Here is a 17,654-nt window from a genome sequence, read left to right on the forward strand (position 1 = left end):
GCTCAAAAAGTGGTTGTTTCTTGTACAGACTGGTACCGCCACATAAAGAATGTTGTTGACTGTTGACAATAATAAAGAGTGGACTTAGCTGGAACTAAAAAAGCAGATGTCATTTGAGTCAATCCTGCATTAACAAATATGTGATGAGATTAAGTTTGTGCCGTCTCCATATTAACTGTAATCGTTCTGTAGGTTCAGCACCATAGACAATCCCAAAGTGATGGGATGGTTTTCTAAAGCTTTGAAAAAGGTCACAACCTAATGCCAAATACTCTCCATTGAAAAAATTGTTTTCTAAAAAATAAAGTTCAAATATTTTTATACCCCTTTTGTCATTTCAAGCTTTTCTAAAAAACAAAACAAAAAAGCAATTGGCTTATATTGGAGACAATGTCTGAATATAGAAAAGCCTTCTGATATTAAACAAAACAGGTTATCTTACTTTCGTTTTAGTGCTTTTTGATTAAAGATAAATGTGGATAGTTACCGGTGGATTATTTCACATAATTGACAGTGTTAATTGAGGTTAAAATGCAGTTTTTGCTTCATTTGCAACATTACTGTGTTGCTTCAATAATGGTACCTAGCTTGATGACTGCAATTTGTTCCAGCAGTGTGTTCTTAATGTGAGGTGTTGCATACATATCATCCATCCATTTTCCAAACCCACTTAATCCTTTACGGGAGTCATAGGGTTGCTGGAGCTTGTCACAGCTATCGTTGGATAAAGGCGAAGTACACTATATGGACATGTCACCAGTGTGTTGCAGGGCACTTTTTTAAACACACACATAAAAATAACAAGTGTAAAGCAGACCTAAAATTATAATGTTAACAAAACTGCCTAAATAATAAAAAAAATTCTGACATCATGCTCCATAAAAGGCATTATTAATTCTAAATATGGGACATCTATGCTAATTTTTTCCCTGAATTTTGCACAAATTCGCTAATCTTTACCATCATATATCAAAATAAAGAAATGTTATGGTAGTTATGACAAATGCTTTTTCATTTAATTTAAATTGTTTTGTGTTCACAGTATCTTCTTAAGTAGTTTTGGTTTTGTTTCTGCTGGTCTTTGTTACAGTCCACACCTGGATTTAGTTAGCAATCAGCCACAGCTGTTTCTGATTCAGCTAATTAGTCCTCAGCGTATTAAAGTGCTTGGTTTTGGTTGATTCATGTCTGTTTTTCTGTGTTTTTATTTTTATTTCTCCTTTTTATCTTTTAAATTAAAAGGATAGTCACAAACTAGAACAGGATGATGCAAAGTGTTAGAGTGGATTGGAAATGCTCGACTTCACTGATCACAAACTCGAGGAAAACTCGAGGACCATGAAGTCCACTTTGTCTTGTAAGAAGATTGTAACCTTTGTTTTCGGTAATACAAATTGAAAGCTAAGTCCCATCTAACTTAAACATAGTTTCATGATTATTTCTCTCTCAAATACCCTAATTTTCTCCTATAAATAACTGCATCAGTCAGTCCTTAAAGATAACAGCAGCCATGGGGGGGGATGTTAGGAGCTAAACCAAAATGCTGCCAATTGTGACTGGGAAGCAAAGAAAATAAAATGAATGCTGGCAAAAGCTGTGTGTTTGCAGGTTATTCTATGGCAAAATATGATTTTAAATCACTGCTATATTTCATGGTCAGGCAGTCCGAGAGACTGTCTGAAGAAATCCTCCGTAAAAAAGAACTCAGTTGCATGAAGCACATCGTTTTTAAACTATCAGTTAAATGTTGTCCCCATTTTAGCAGCAAGTATAAATCAACTTTCTGCATAAAAACCCTCTGCCATGACAGTATAGTGCACAGGCATCTCTGGATCCACCCTGTTCAATGTTTAAAAACAACCCCCACAGCAAACAAGACTTGTCTTTGAGATTCTTTCTAGTCCAACTGGATTATTCAAGAGCAAGGACTCAGCTCAGAATCCACTGACGAAGAGTAAAGATGAAGACTTACCACAGGGGAAAAAGCCGGGAGGGCTGTACAATGTTGCCATAGCAACACGTGGAGAGCAACCCTTACAAAAAGCGAAAAAGTGACATTTCCAACTGCTTGCTGTTTTCATAAGAACACCAGTATCAAAAAAGTAAAATAAGATGACTGAGCCTCGACTGGGACTGACAACCCGCAGAACCAGAGAGGTGTGACGTCACCCCGCAGGGCAGAACAGTTTTTGTTGTTTCTGCGTGAATGTCAGTCGCATAATCCATCATAATCCATTGTGTAATCCATCATGCAGACTCGATCTGTGAGTGACGGAGTAGTGCTGGTGGCTGGTGCTGTCATTCAGGCAGGATGGGGGTCAGCGTTGCACGACACAGTGTGTGGGCATCGAGGGTTGAGTGTGTCAAAGACTGATCATGTGAGGTGTGTCAAAGTCCATCAGAACAGGCAAAATAAATAAGTCTCTCGTTTATCAGCGATTAGATGGCTTTCTATAACCGGGTCAGCTCATGAAAACATCTCCAGAACATAAAATTCCAACAGCAGAAGCATAAGAGAGAAAGTTTGACTTTAAAATAACTTGACATCAATTGTAGATCAAGCTGTTTTTTTTTTTTTGTCAGGTTGTAGTTCATTTTTAATGATATTTTGAAGAATAATAGGGATGCAACAATTCACTTTCCCAAACCTTCAAGATGTAATTTGTGTAATACAAAACAACAATAAACAAAAAAAACAGAAACTATTTTTAAAAAATTGGCTAATAAGCAAGTAACAACAAGAAAAACCTTTCAGTTGGCTTACAAACTAAGCCTAGTGTAATGTAACAACACAATAAATACACAAAAGCACAATACATTTCCTAAATTTAGCACAAGAAATGTTTAACACTTTCAAGGTAAACATACTAGAATACAGATGGGATGCCTCTACCACTTTCCCTCAATTCAGTTCAATGGTATAAAATACAGTTTTAAACTGAGAGTTATGGCATCCCTATGCCAAAGAAACTAGAGATTGAGGGTGAAGATCAGCTAGTTAATTATTTTCTTTCTTTTTTTAATCCTCAGTACCAAAAGGACAGTCAAAATAATCTCATTAAACCCATCCGGAGTTGAGAGGTTGAAGGCCAGTTCTTACCCCAAGAGAACTGTGAAATTTATTCTCATTGAAAGAAAAGAAAACTTCTAGACCCCTAACAGCTTGTTCTCCACACATCTACTGGGTAAATCTTTTTTTTATCTTGCCTTATCCAAGAAAAAAAATTGCTTGGTCAAAAAAAAACAAAAAAGTGAATGCAATTTACAACCTAGCTTCTCCTTTTCTGGCTCATCTGCTTAAAAACTGCCAACACTAAGTTGACTTCCTTGTTTGTTTTGTCTTTTCCTGTTTTTATGTGTTTCCTTTGTTATTATTGTGGGTCAGTGCTAGGCTTTACTGTCTTGTTAAATTGATTTTTTTCTTTTTGCCAGCCACTGTTGTGTTGGTTTCTAATTGCATTTTAGTTACAGTAGGTACTTTTCTAATCTTGTTTTCACAAAAGTAAATTTTATTTTAAATTTTCTAAAGGCTGACAATGTATTTGCTTATAGTGCTTAATCAGATGAGAAAAACTAGAGGAAATTCAAACTCACTAACCTCTAAACCTCGCAGTAATGGTAAAAATGGTTCATCAACGTGACACAGTTCAAGACCAATGTGCAGGAACAACAACTAAACCATCAAGAAAAGCTGCTTTTCTTTTCTGAATCCCATCGAATGACCCTGAAAGGAGGTTGAAAAGAAAGTAATTTTAAAGATAACAACATGACTCCAAAGCTAAAGCTGCTTTTTCTTAGAACTCAGTAAACCCCAAACAGCCTCCTCAGCATGTAGACCAGAGCAGCTTTTGTTCCACTGTCACCCTTTCTTCATTCAAACATCTGTGGCTCACAAGCAGGACAGCACTGCTCCTCACTTTGGAACAACTGACAGCTGATCAAAGGTCACAGCAACAGCAACTGCATTTATAGAATAAAAATGTGATTTCTTGGAAAATGCATCACTTTGCTTTTTGTAAACGCATCAGCCCAATTCATAGAAATGTCCAAAAAAACCAATAACAGGATCATTTGCATTATTTTATGCACATTATTAGGGCGCCGTTTCATTGCCACAATAACGAATAACATCAAATACCAATTTTACAATTCAGTTTTAATTTATAATTTGATTCATTGCTATTATATTTTGTTTTAAAATTTCAGTTCCAAAATGTATTTGTTTTATCTTTATTTTTATTGATTTAAAGCTTGTAATATAAACTGAGCAAAAGCTTGAAAAACTTTTATTAATAAAATTATACATTTTTGGACTAAAAGCAAACTTGAATTAGTTATTTTCATTGAATAATGCAAAACATTGCTTCAAAGGAAAATTATTTCCTGTACTTGATAAACTGATAAATAATGGACAATTCAGTATCAACATATCTTTTTTTTAAACCCAGTCATAAACAAACTTGCTTTTCTGTGTATTTCTAATTAGATTGAATATTTTATTTACTGCATTTTAGTCTAACAATGGAATAGGAAACTATTACACTTTTGTCTGTTTTTTCATTGGCTTTTCAAACCAAAACCTCTGTGTCAGGCCATCAGTATATCAATATTAATCAGATAAATCATCTAAAACTAATGAAAACTAGTGTAAATGAACAGTTCAATTCCATGTTGTTTCTTGTCCAAACTAGTCAGGCTCTAAACATGGGTTGCATGACCTGGTTTGGATTTGGTTTCCTCAAGTGAAGAAGGATAAAGTCTAAGGAAGTCTAAGATTCCTGGATGTATATCTGCAATTTTACAAGTTTTGTTTTCTTTCAATGTGATGCATGGAAAACTGAGTTAACAATAAAATCAGTTATTCTGTCTTGCTTTTCCTTGCTTATAGGAACATAAGCTAAGTGAACAAAACTTGGATCACAGATACATGCAGTGGAATAAGTTAAGGTCAAAAAGGCTCTTAAAGATAGGGAGTCTTTAGAGATAAGGTTTGAGGCAGAGTCATTCATGAGGAACTGGGAGTCAAGCATCTTTTCCTGTACATCAAGAGGGCTGCCATGTAGCACATTCAGGGTGGCTTTAGATCACCTCTGGGGGCAGTAGTGAGGGATGCTTCGGAATCTTGAGCAGTAATTTGCCTTTCAAGGCTTTTAGACTGTTTGGACATGAGGGGACTTTTACTGGAGATCTCAGACTCCTTCTCCATGAAAAGTCTGGGCTCCCTGGCTGCCTGTGCTGTCCACTGCAGGCTCTATGCAGGAGAGTGGAAAGTTCACACCTTTCGTACCTTGTTCAGTGACATTATGGGACATTGTAGTAAACCCACCTGCCTGCTCACCTTTGCACAGACGCATAGATGCAGACATGCCTGATGTATGAAATATGTACAGGTATGTGTTGCTGTTAGGTGGTGTGTACAGTTGTCTGTGTGGATCTGTGTAAATATGTGTGAGTGCAAGACTGTGCAGACAGTGCTTGAATTTTTGTGTGTGAATATTTGAGTCCCCAGTTGTGCAAAAAAATGCAGCCCTTTTGAAAACAGTTGCTTATGACATTGATAACTTTAAGCCTCAAGCAACTTTCATTGCCTGTTTTAATGTCTTCCTTCTCTCCTGCTCATGTTTTATCAATTCTTCCCTCTGTTTTTGTCTCACTCTCTCTGTTGGTAATGAAATAATACATTAAGAAAAAGTTCAGTTCCAAATGCAAAAGACAAACCCAGATTGTGAAAAAACAAACAAAAAAAAAAACTGTCCAACACAAGAGACTCTGCTTCTGTTTGCTCAGTTGCAGCACCAGAGGGGCTAGTTTTGGTGGTTTGAACACCAACCAAGAATGATCTAGATCTTGTCTGCTAAACACGCATTCATGAACGTATAGTGTAGCCCATGGTGCTAAGACTGGACACTATTTACCAGTGCATATCCAACAGTTGGAAGAGGCTTGGTACGAAATGATGAAGCAGTGCAAATCTCGCGAATCTTGCTCCAGGCTTTTTCTTTCACATCTCTGTTTTGATACAGTATATGAAAAACTTGGTGTCATATAATTCCAGCCAGGCACCAACCACAATTAATCATTTCTCCTCCATGATCAATTTTCAACTGGTTGGCACTTTCGTGAATTAAAAGGGGACGTCATCCGTACGTCACAATCAAATCCAAGTCACTTATTGGTCAAAGTTTGACCTGGTTTAACTTTCAACACAAGTTTAATTTTTGCCTATTTTGTACGAAGAGCCTGAAAACAGTTGGAGAATTTGTGCAGCTAGGGTTAATGCAATAATTTTAAATGCTGAAACCCAAAACTTACATTAATAATAAAAATAATGCACGTTGACATAGAATAATCATTGGAAGTGGCCGTTTGAACGTGCATTGCTGAGGGTGGTGTGAACGTAGCTTCACAGTTTTCACTGTACAGAGTAAATCTTGATCTTTGCGCAGACACACAGAAGTCAGACATCAGTACAGTAGAAGTCCTTCCTTTCTCATATTCCGGAAATGTTCTTGCTATGGTTTCATGTATCAGAGTAGAGAAACACCAATAGTCTATTATTGTACCCTCACTAGTTGTTTTAAGAAGCGTAACAATAGTTTTTGAAAGTAAAAAACAGTAAGATATTAGATTTGAAACTTGACTGATTGGTGTCCAAAGTCATCAAACTTGGCTTGGACTAGCCCTAATTATTGCTAAAAGAGCTACATGACCACAAAAGATCAGTAATATAAAAATATACAATAGAAGGGTTTCTGTTCTACCAGTCAGAGCACATCACATGCCAGGCTCCATAAGAATCTCCAACACAGTTAGCACACATAGTACTGTCCCCATTGTGTTGGACCATCATGCATCTATCAACCACAGTTATGGTATGCTGAATAAAGTCCACCATATTCACTATCATTCAGCTAATCCAGCTGTTCAGCTTACTCTTTATACATAAGCCGTTTTATTCACCTCTGCTATTCCTAACATGTTTTCAATTACCCAGACATGTAATAAAGTCAATTTTTCATTTGACACACTGTCCTCATACCTCAAACTTTTAACTTTTATTTTTTTCATGTTATTTTCAGGGTATCTTTTTTGCTTTTCAAAATCTTTTTTCCCCCCAAGACTTGGACTGTTATTAAATGCTCAAATTTATCCTGCACTGTGTTGCATGAATAACTGAGGATGCATGTTTTCTATAAGCATAGATTTTTTTAAAGTTTCCTATTATTGGTTACTACTAATAGGACCTCACCCCCTTAATTCCTGTTCAAGTAAAAATTTTGACATTTAACCATGCAAACTTGGAGTTTTTAGTGTGAAATGGAGTTACGAAGTAATAAAAAGATGCTAAATTAAAAAAGAAAAACTGCCAAAGTGAGGAGATTTTACTTCAGCCAGTGTCCTTCTCTCCCTGTAATACAACACAGTGTTGCCATCAAAAGTAGAGCTCCGGTCAGCATGCTGCAGGAGACTGAGATAAAAAATCTGTGCTAATGACTCGTGCAGACGCTTTGACGAGCAATTATCCCCCCACAGGCCTTTGGCTGACATCAGGCTATCAGTCTGTTGCACACATATGCCAGCAAACGTATTCTTTTTCTGTGAAAAACAGCGCTGGCCTGTAGCGCTGCCTAAAATTTTCCTGCGTTCTTTACATTCATCAAACAACAACAAGTAAACACAAATGTCAAGAGTGATAAACCACTTACCCACAACAAGATATAAATGAACTGGAGTGTTTGCTTTTCCCGTGGTTGCGTGTGCATGGCAGTGGACCGACACTGATGCATGGGCTAACCAAACATTTTGTGAGTTTGTGTTCATCAGGGGTGTCATCTTCTGCTGACTCACAGGACGCACAGGACACATTAGGCTGCCTCAGGACCTCTTAAAGGTGGCACACATTGACGAATGGTGTGAAAATGACTGAAATAAAAAGCTTCCCCCTGAACAGCGGCCCTAAGAGACACTTAGTTCCTTTTAGTGAAATGTGTTACGCAACATACGCCGCTTGTACCGCCATGGTCCAAAACATCCTCTGGCAACAAGACAGATTCCAAATTTGGGACAGTGTCCAATGGAAGTCATGTGGGCAGATTTAAAAGGGCTACAGATGAAGACACATGAGCAAAACATAAAGCGAGATGTCTGCAGGTGTATGTCACAGTGGCCTCTTTTTGCATTAGCACACAGTGCAAAGACCTACTTCAAGAAAATCATGTATTTGGTGTTTTTAATCTGTTCTTGTGGCATTTTTCTCATGATGGAGGTTTTACATAAAGAAAATTCAGATTAAAACTGCATTTCTGAGTACTTCTTTACTCAAATCTTGTGATTAGCGAGCAGACGAAACAGCATGTGGTTGTTATGTTGAAGCTATAGTCAGCGGGCCACAAGCTTCCTGCTCTGCTCCATTCTGATGTATCCACATCCAAAAAACACAGCTTTGTTTTGCCTAAAAATGGCATAATCATAATTAAAAGACCATTTTTTAAATGGATCAAAAGGTGATTTGAGTGGGACTTTAAACTGATAAACGACGACTGATTTACTTTAAAAAAAAAAAACTGATGACATTTATTTCCAGCAACCAGTCACATACCTAAACAAAGAAAGAAAAAAAAAACTCTTTAAAATGTTTATTGCAGCAATCACTGATGTGGAAGGGATTGAGAGAAAATCCTTTATGTTACAACTAAAATAATTTTTTTTTTAATTTCAGTTCATGATACATGAAGAGATACCCTGAAGAAGCCGTGTAACAAAGCTGGTTGGCGACAGTGAAGACGACTGTCTAAATTACTCACTTATTGGCAGAATGACTGACATGCTTCCTGACATTCTGAGCTGCTTCCTGGTGAAACCTGTGACTAACCAACTTTTGTGAACTGCTAAATTTGGAGCGGACTGACTAAGAGGCTGACTGACAAATAGTTAATTGGCAATGAAGTCTGTCAAGGCCTGGGGCTGAGATAAATCCACTCTGCTTCAGCAATGAATCCCACATCTGAGGCGTTCAAGACCGTCTCTGCCTCAAACTGTTTTTCTAAGAATTGCATGCAGTGTGCCTTTCAGTTTTGCTTTCTTTGCATATGAATTCACTTAAATAAAATACATTTGGAAAGTTTACTTTACTACTAATTTATTTGCTACTTAGTCTACAGTGCATAAAATGAATGACAGATTAAGGTAAACGACGGATTTATTGTTTTTTAACAGGAAACAGCTAGGTAGCATGATTCTAAATCATCTCATAGCCTTTGACCCAATAACGATCAGTGACGTAGAAAATTAGTAACAATTTATAAAACAAGAAATATTATTTTTATATGTATGGAACTAATAAGTAAATGAGTCTGGGTGGGAAGAGAGTAGAAACTTTGTTATTTGTCGTTAAGACCTAAAAGCTTGACTAATTTAAACTTTTTGAGTAAATGAATTTAACTTGTTTTAAGATCACTAACAGCACACCTTTCTTTTTTTTTTTTTTTCTTAACTTGTTCTGTCCAACAGCTGAGCAAACAGATTAGAGCTGAAGGCTGTTTGTGTTGGACAGGTTTTACTATCACAAAAAGAGGTTACCGTAAATTCCGGACTACAAAGCGCACCCGATTATTAGCCGCACCCACCCATTTTCACGTGTTTAACTAATTTTATACATACACAAGCCGCGTCGGGGTACAAGCCGCATGAATTAGGCAACATTGTCATCCTGACGGATCACTTCCTGACTCAGAGTGTAAGTGTGATTTATTAACACACAGTGGGTGGAGTCATTTTTGCCTTAGGCTCATGTCTTTGAGTCTATCTGCATCTGCCAAACAGTATGCACCTCTATTCTGTTCACAAGTTCCTCAGTTATGGTTTTTATTTTTTTTATTTTTTTTTAACTTATTGACAATCTAGGTATCACACATAAAATTACAAACAGTAACCATATAATCAACATTACATCCCTCAGTTATGATGAGGAAATTTACATCCCCGATCCCCCATTTCCCATGAGTCTTAGGGGCTAAAGGCGGGGCCAACGCCCGGCTCGCCATTCTGTTGTACGTGTTTAAGAATGAGCAGCAGTGCATGGAGGGGTGAACGGGTAAAGCTCTCCTTCTGCTTGTGTCGCGGCAGCGTTATGGGAGTAACAGGGCTGTTTAAAAAACACGCTAGTAAAATAAAGCAGCGACGACTGAAAAGCGCGCGCCTCAGCGCGATGCGCGCGCCTCAGCGCGATAAGCGCGCCTCCTCGCGGCGCGTGGGTCAGAAGTTTCCTTCCACAACAAACACTTGCTCCGCGGACGCCTCGAGTAAGCCCTGGCTGCAGCCTGCAGAATGGCTCGACGCCTCCGCGCTCCCGCGCGCTCCTTGTCTCCCCTTCCTATCTACTCCGACAGCTCTGGCCAGCGCGGCTACAGGGAGGAGCGCTTCGTCCCCATTGCGCCGGTGGACGGAGCAAATCGTGTCTGTGCAGAGCAATCGGACTTAATACTGTACGTTTTGTGTATGAGGGGCGGATGCGTTGTTACGTGTGGGAGCCTTCAGACTGCCATCGGCCCCGCAGCTCACACGACACGCAGTCTCCAGCTCACACGGAGGCTGTGAGCGTTTCAATGCAAATCTCTGCTCAGTCCTTAGAAACCGTTAACACGACCACGTCAATTTGTGTTTCCAGTCGTGTCCCGACAAAATAAAGGCTGATATTATTGCCACATATTTACGTGCAGCCAGCCGAGTCACTATGACTCAGAGGTAAATGCACTCCTGAGCATGCGCTGTTCTCTCCGTCACGCAGCCGACCGGCTTTTCCAAACCCGTTGGTGATTTTTTCACGCTGCTTTTAACGATTGCTTTTAACTTGAAAGCTTCATCATATTGTAGCGGCGATCACGTGCACGTTGGGTCTAATGGCACCAAAGGATTCTGGGATGCGGCTGGACATGCGTGTTTCGTTTTGTTGAACCATGACTGAAGTGTCTAAGACCTGAAGTCAGGTCCATGCTGTTTGGCTGCTTGGAGGTGTGTTGAAAAACAAATGACTTGTGTTTGATGTTAGAGAATTCAAACCATTCACTGTGTCCAAAAATACGTACACGGCGGCCGCCAATAAAATCCAATAATTAGCCGCGTCACTGAATAAGCCGCAGGACTGTAAGCGCAGGAAAAAAGTAGCGCAGGAAAAAAGTAGCGGCTTGTAGTCCGGAAATTACGGTATATAGCTTCAAGAAACTAGAGTGTAGATTTGTATAAACCCCTTTTTGTCGTATTATTTTTTATTTATTTGTTACATTTAGTGTGTGTGGGGAGGGAGAGGGGAAGAATGTGAGGGGAGGGTGGAAGAGAGTAAAAGGAAGAAAGGTGAAAAGGTGGGGGATACAAGCACTGATTTGACTAAGTTATTAATTTAAGCTGTAACAATTATACCAGATCTGCTGGAAAGACGAATGTTACATCAAAGGTGAAAATCTGACACTAAGATGAGCGAAAAAAAATCTGTCCATCAATACACTGTAGGTAAGGAGGAGGGATGAAGCAGACAGGGAGTGTGGCAGTGTGCACGTGCACGTGGGGGTGGAGATACATTAATGCTGCCGACGTGAACCGTGTGTTCATAAAGGGAGCCAGATCCTACCCAGCCAGACCAGCCAGACCAGGAAAGGGGAGGAGAGCCCCCAGGCCAGAAGCCCCCCCAGCATCCGGACCCAGGCAGCCCGGGAGGGGAGGAGGAGGGGACCGCCCACCCCACCAGCCAGGCACAGAGAGGGCCCCCCTACAGGGGCCCCCCCAATGCCCAGAGGCACAAGCGAACCCAGTGTCCGGCCCCCAGGCCACAAGACAGGAGCGCTTAGCCGTACCAGGCGGCAGCCATGGGGGCCACCGGGCGCCGGACACCGAGACAAAGGCCAGGGACGAAGCCAGGGCCCCCGGAACCCATGAGCCAGCCACCACCCGACCGGCGCCCCGTCCCCGCAAGCCAGCCCAGGCACGCGACCTTAGCAACCCAGGGATCGCCGCGCACCCACAGCCACAGCCACCCCCCTAAAACCCTACGCACTACAACCCCCCCCCCCCCCCCCGCCATAATATCTGACCGGCCGCCCCCCCCGACCCCACCCATGTATGGAGGTGTGGGAGTGCTGTGTGTGTGCTGCAGGTAAAATAGGAGGTCACCAGTGTGGGGGGCTCCACCGCTGCCAAGCCGCAAAGCCCCCCACTCCGGAGTCCCTCTGTGAGTGGTGCAGCACACCTTTCTTTGGATGAGTAATATATTGCTTTAAAAACTTTTGGAGTTTTATTTTTTTGGTCTCTCTGTAAACAAAAAAAAGGTAATTAAAACTAGTGGTAAAGTGGTAATGAACATTTATTTTAAATAACTTAAGAGTGTAACTAATGTTCCTGTTTGTGTTTACAGATTGCCATAACTGGATGCTGGTCATAAAGACAGTCCAAAAGACGTTGATGTCTGCAGTCCTCTTGCTTTAGTGGGACGGGCACGGTGATTGTAGTTTGCGCTTCCTGCCTCATTATCTTTTTGAAAATGCCCAATTAGGCAGGAAGAAAAAATGATAATTTTGTTGAGCACGCCCGATTCCTGCAAGAAAAAAAAAATTTTAAAAAATGACCCTAATTATGTACAAATTTGAACTAGAGTAAAATTAAAACAAACAAAAAAAAATCTCTACTAAATTCATTCCACTGCAGGACTACAGAGATAAAAGGTTTATTTGTGTGTTTTTTGGTGCATAGCTCAGGACCACCAGTAGATCTGTGTCAACAGAGCACGGTTTTCAAGCGGGAACTGCATATTTAGCTGTATATTCAGTGAACCAGTGAACCTTTTAAAAAATGAGCACAACTCCAAAAAGCTTTCATCAAACTGTTCAAAACTATTCAGCCCCAAACACACCACTTTAACTGACTGCACTTTTCCCAACTCTTTATGGTATATCATTGTGGTATTTAAGGCCGTTTCAGAGGTCAAGAATTTCAAGAATCAAGAATTTTTATTTGTCACATACAAAGTTATATTTAGCAAGTACAACCAGTAGTGAAATGTACGCCAGGTCCGCTCCGTGGACAGTGCAAATAATTAAGGAAACAGCACAGATGAAAATACACATAATATACACAAGTAAAGCTATGTAAAGATGAAATAAGAAAGAATGTGTATTGTAAAATTAAAAATGGAACGCAAAATAAAGTGCATGAATGTAAGGTGTTTCTTTTTATCAGTGCTTGACAAAATGTTTAGTGTCAAGACTTATTGATCACTTCTAGTTTATTCAAACCACAATCATGCATTTAAATGTCTGATAAAACTGAATAAAAATCTTCATTTTAAAAGTAAAATGTCCCACATCTTCTTTCAGGTAAAAATAGTTTGTGGATTATGAATCCGCAAAGGTAAACAAGTTTTTTCGAAGACATTGAAGTGATGTTGTTGCAATTTACAGCAGTTTATAGGAAACTGTGCAGCACCACTCACAGCTTTCCATTAAACTTTTAAGAGATAAAAAAAAAGTAAAATGTTACCAATCTTTTGTATTTCTCTACACACGACATAAAAAAAGAAGCCCTAAACCAGCTGCTTCTGAGCGACAGCAGGCAGTCAGAGTTAAGCCTTGATTTAAAACCCTTCTGTGGACAGTTTGTGTCTGCTTGCAGCTGGAATTTATTTCATGTATGATAGCCAAAACTCAGGAGGTTGACAGAGCATCTGCCAATCCATTCTCTATTGTGTGGAGGCAGTGGGATAAAAAAAAAGGTGAAAAAGTTAAGAAGCTATCCCAGTGTTTGTGTGAAAGAGTCAATAGCAACATGCAGGCCTATGTAATAAAACAATGAGCTATATTAATGATGGACATTTGAATTTACCTGGGTGCTTCAGATGGGTGAAGTTCTTTTTGCTGTGTTTTTGCAGCAACTTGTGTAAAGACTGTAGGCTGTCATCCACCATATGTAACTCCATCTTCAAAACATGTGTGCGTTCAAATGTGTTCTTCCTTTCGAGCATTGATCTGTTCTTAAATATTTATCAAGTTGTTGTTTTTTTTTTATATCCGTTCAGCCTTTCTTCATCTATAAGGAACCCTTAAAGCGCAGCAGAGACAGAAAATAAACAGGAAAAACTGCATGTCCTTCACATGGGATTAATGCATTCGTGGTCATGAACATTCACTTTGACCATATCTTCCAAATGGGGTTGTCATGGAGATAGTTTAGGTAACTCAGTGTGAGATGTAGCTGGAAGTTTAAAGCATATTACAAGGGCCTTTTGTAATCTATTTAGTTTGCATGGTTAGAGCATCAGTGCACTTTCCCAAAACACTAACACTTCTTATGCTGCAGAGACACATTAATGACACGAACAATAAAGAAGCAGGACTCTATAGCAGTGGTCATTAGGATCACTGCTAAAAACTCAAATGAACTGAAAATCTATAGTCACACATGAAACCAGATTATCATCCAGCTCAGGTCTGGATTACCAGCCATGCTTCCATGTCATGGTCACAAACCATAAACAGAGGGCTTTTTTTTTTTTTTTATGTCCGAGCCATCATGAACACCGGCGAGAACAGATGGTGCTGTCATGGCTCGTACAACAGGAGAGAAAAACAGAGAGAAGCATCTATGTTTAATGCTGTGCCTTCTCTGTGCATCACTCTGCTGCTGGTATCATAAAAATTAAACACAAAAAAAAACACTGTTCATGTTTTGAACTTTATGTATGACATAAGGTTATTGGAGTGAAAACACAAATTCAGAATAAGCTTTCGGTTGATGTAGTAATGTTAGAGTTACAACCAAGCTGCTTACTATCAGCAATACAAGCTGTGCAGAAGCTAAAATGACTACACTGACATGACCGCAGCCAATGTCACTCCAGTTTAATCTGTTTGTCCCTTACATATTTTTTTTTTGTCGTAACAATTTGTCCAGAACTGTACTGAACTGAGCTGAACCTAAACTGATTGGATTGCAACAATTTAACAAGATTGACATTTTTATATATATATATCTCTATCTAGTGTTCTGAGATCAAAACCCTTTCTTTCTAAACTAAATCTGTGCAAAATGTGGTGCCTTTTTTGATATTTTACTTCTGCAAAATTAGATACAATGAACATAAAAATTCAAAGATGAGAGTCCAGATTAATATATTTATATTTAACATGCATAAAAACCTTGAAGTCCTACTCTGACCATTTTAATCTAGTTTCTGCAGAGCCGCAGCAGTTCAGCATCTAAGTTGTGGGTGGGACTGTTGGCAGGAAACAACCCCACCCCCCTTCCCCTTCCCCTTCCCGTTGCTAAGAGCTCTGAGCAGGGAGCTTAAGGCCCTTCCAGCGTATTTTCTACGTCACAAATACGCTCTTTTTTTAAACAAAATTAATTAATCTGCTCCTGATTGAAAACGATTTGGATAAAGAAATTCTCAGAAGTGCAATTTTAAGCTTAATTTCCTAAAAACATGATTTCTTCAGAGTCAATCTTTAATAAATGTGAGTGGATAAAATATTTTGAGCTTTGGACAGGAGTGGGATTATTTCACCCCACTCAAGTATGAGTGTGCTAATGTTGATGTGTGGGTTAATATTCATGTGCAGCTCAAGTGAGTTAATTCTATGAGCAAGAAAGGGAATAAATTATTTTTCTGCCACCATTTTCATAGTTCATCTCCCGTTTGTTGAGTTTTGAAAACAAGCCAGCCTCAGCAAGGAGCATGAATCCACGAGTCTGTCGTCAGGGCACGCTTAACCCCAGTGGGTCACCCTTAAATGTGGGCTGAGACTCTAGCTCAGCCTTTCATCTCAGCCCACTTATCTCCCTGCAGCTTTGCCGTTTTCTCTGCGCAGAGCTTCTTGTTCCCTCTCACACCTTTGCTGTCCGCTTTTAGCACAGTTTGTTTGGAAAGGACACAAAGCATTATCTCTCTTAATTGCTACAACCGGCCAAGAAAACGCAGATGCGCAAAAGCACAAGGGGGGCGAGAACAGAGGGGCAAGATAATTAAAAAGCTGAAGAGAAAACAAAGAGAGGATAAAAAAACAATTGGATGATATTTTTAACATGCAACCGCTCTCTTCATTGAAAATCTTATAGAATGTTGGAGAAAACCGGAAAACAGCACTTCAAGTTTATTTAAACTACCACTTGTGTAGGTTTTTTTCTTTACAGCCTTTGCCGAGTCAGTGTGGTGTGAAATATGCAAATCAGTTAATTGTTTAAGATCAGAGAAACTGTAAAGATAGTTCTGTTCCTATCATTAGGTTAGTGCACTACAATCAAATAGAAGCATTAACTCAGTAGGTGTCATCGTGGTACTCCTAACGTTGTCATTTAAATCAAATAAATTGTATTTTTTTGTGATTTTTTTTATAAAACCCATAAATACTAACTGTTTAACTATCCGTAAAAGTTTGAAATAAATTTAAACAGCCATACTTATTTTAATCTTTATTGATTGTTTTTTAACAAGCATTTCCTAGGTGTATTACTCTCCGCTCTGGAATATTTCATAGAGGGCTGCAGGGCTCAAAGGCTAATATCCCTGACCATTAGACCAACCACATTGTGTAATCAATCAAAGTTAGTGCTTTTATATCCATCACTGAGTTAAATTTGGTTCAAATACTGGTTTAATATCAACTAATACATGGAGGTTTCCTCTCTTTCATAAAATGGTCGAGTCCTTACAGCTACATCCACACAAACTCATTGAACTAATAGAAGTGTCAACAAGCAGGTGCGTTCACACCACATTTGGGTCAGCTGGAGAAAAGCCAAGCTTTCAAAGAACGAAGGTGAAAAGCTTCAGCTTCAAAAGAAGAAAGGATGTTTCCTCTAAATGATCAACGGCTTTGGCCATTTTATTGCCTAACTGGGGATTATCTGCATCTGGAAATGCTATGCAGGCTGGCAGCAGAAGAACCTGCTAGACAAATGCAAGCCTGAAGATAGTGCAGATCCATTGCAACAAATTAGACATGTAACGGATTTAGCTTAGTTGAAAAAGTAATTGACAATTTACATTTACAGTTTACACCCTCGAGCTTAAAGCCCCTCAAACCCCCTACCTAACACTACAGCTGCAACAAAAATGGAAAGCAATAGTGGACAAATAGTTTTGAGCCAGATACAAGCTCAGACGAGGAAAAAGAAGACGTGCATGGATCTATTTGTCTGCAAGTGGATGCATCAGAATAGAGAGGAGCTTGTGACCTTCCCAGCATCTTTTCTTTTTAACAAAAAGATTTTTTGCAGCTGCATTTTTTACTCTGATTTAACCAAGCAAATACTAAGAAATCCAATTTTAGGCTTAATCTTATATTAACGCCACAAGGATATGTTTAAAACACCAAAAACAAGATTTTCATTTAATCTTTGATCATTTTTACAGTGCCCATAAATACTTTACATTTTTTTAAGCCTTTACACATTTAAATGATTAATCCTACGTATACCATTTCCATCTGTTTTATAAAAATAACTAAATAAAAAAAATGTTCCACACTAAGATAGTTTGACTTTCCAATTAACAAGCAAAATAAATTTATAAAAGAAGCATTGATAATCTTCAGTTTTACATGTGCAAGTTGAGAAATGAGCATATTGTTTCACATGAGAGTAACACAGGATGGCAGAAACTCTGCAAACAT

General features: G+C 39.1%; 1 protein-coding gene across 2 annotated transcripts in view; it reads right to left on the minus strand.

Moving 5' to 3' along the window:
- Positions 1-17,654, minus strand: part of LOC101162504 (microtubule-associated serine/threonine-protein kinase 1) — an 87,825-nt gene that overhangs the window by 49,682 nt on the left and 20,489 nt on the right. The window lies entirely within an intron of this gene.

Source organism: Oryzias latipes, chromosome 1, assembly GCF_002234675.1.
Source record: "Oryzias latipes chromosome 1, ASM223467v1".
Taxonomy (NCBI): domain Eukaryota; kingdom Metazoa; phylum Chordata; class Actinopteri; order Beloniformes; family Adrianichthyidae; genus Oryzias; species Oryzias latipes.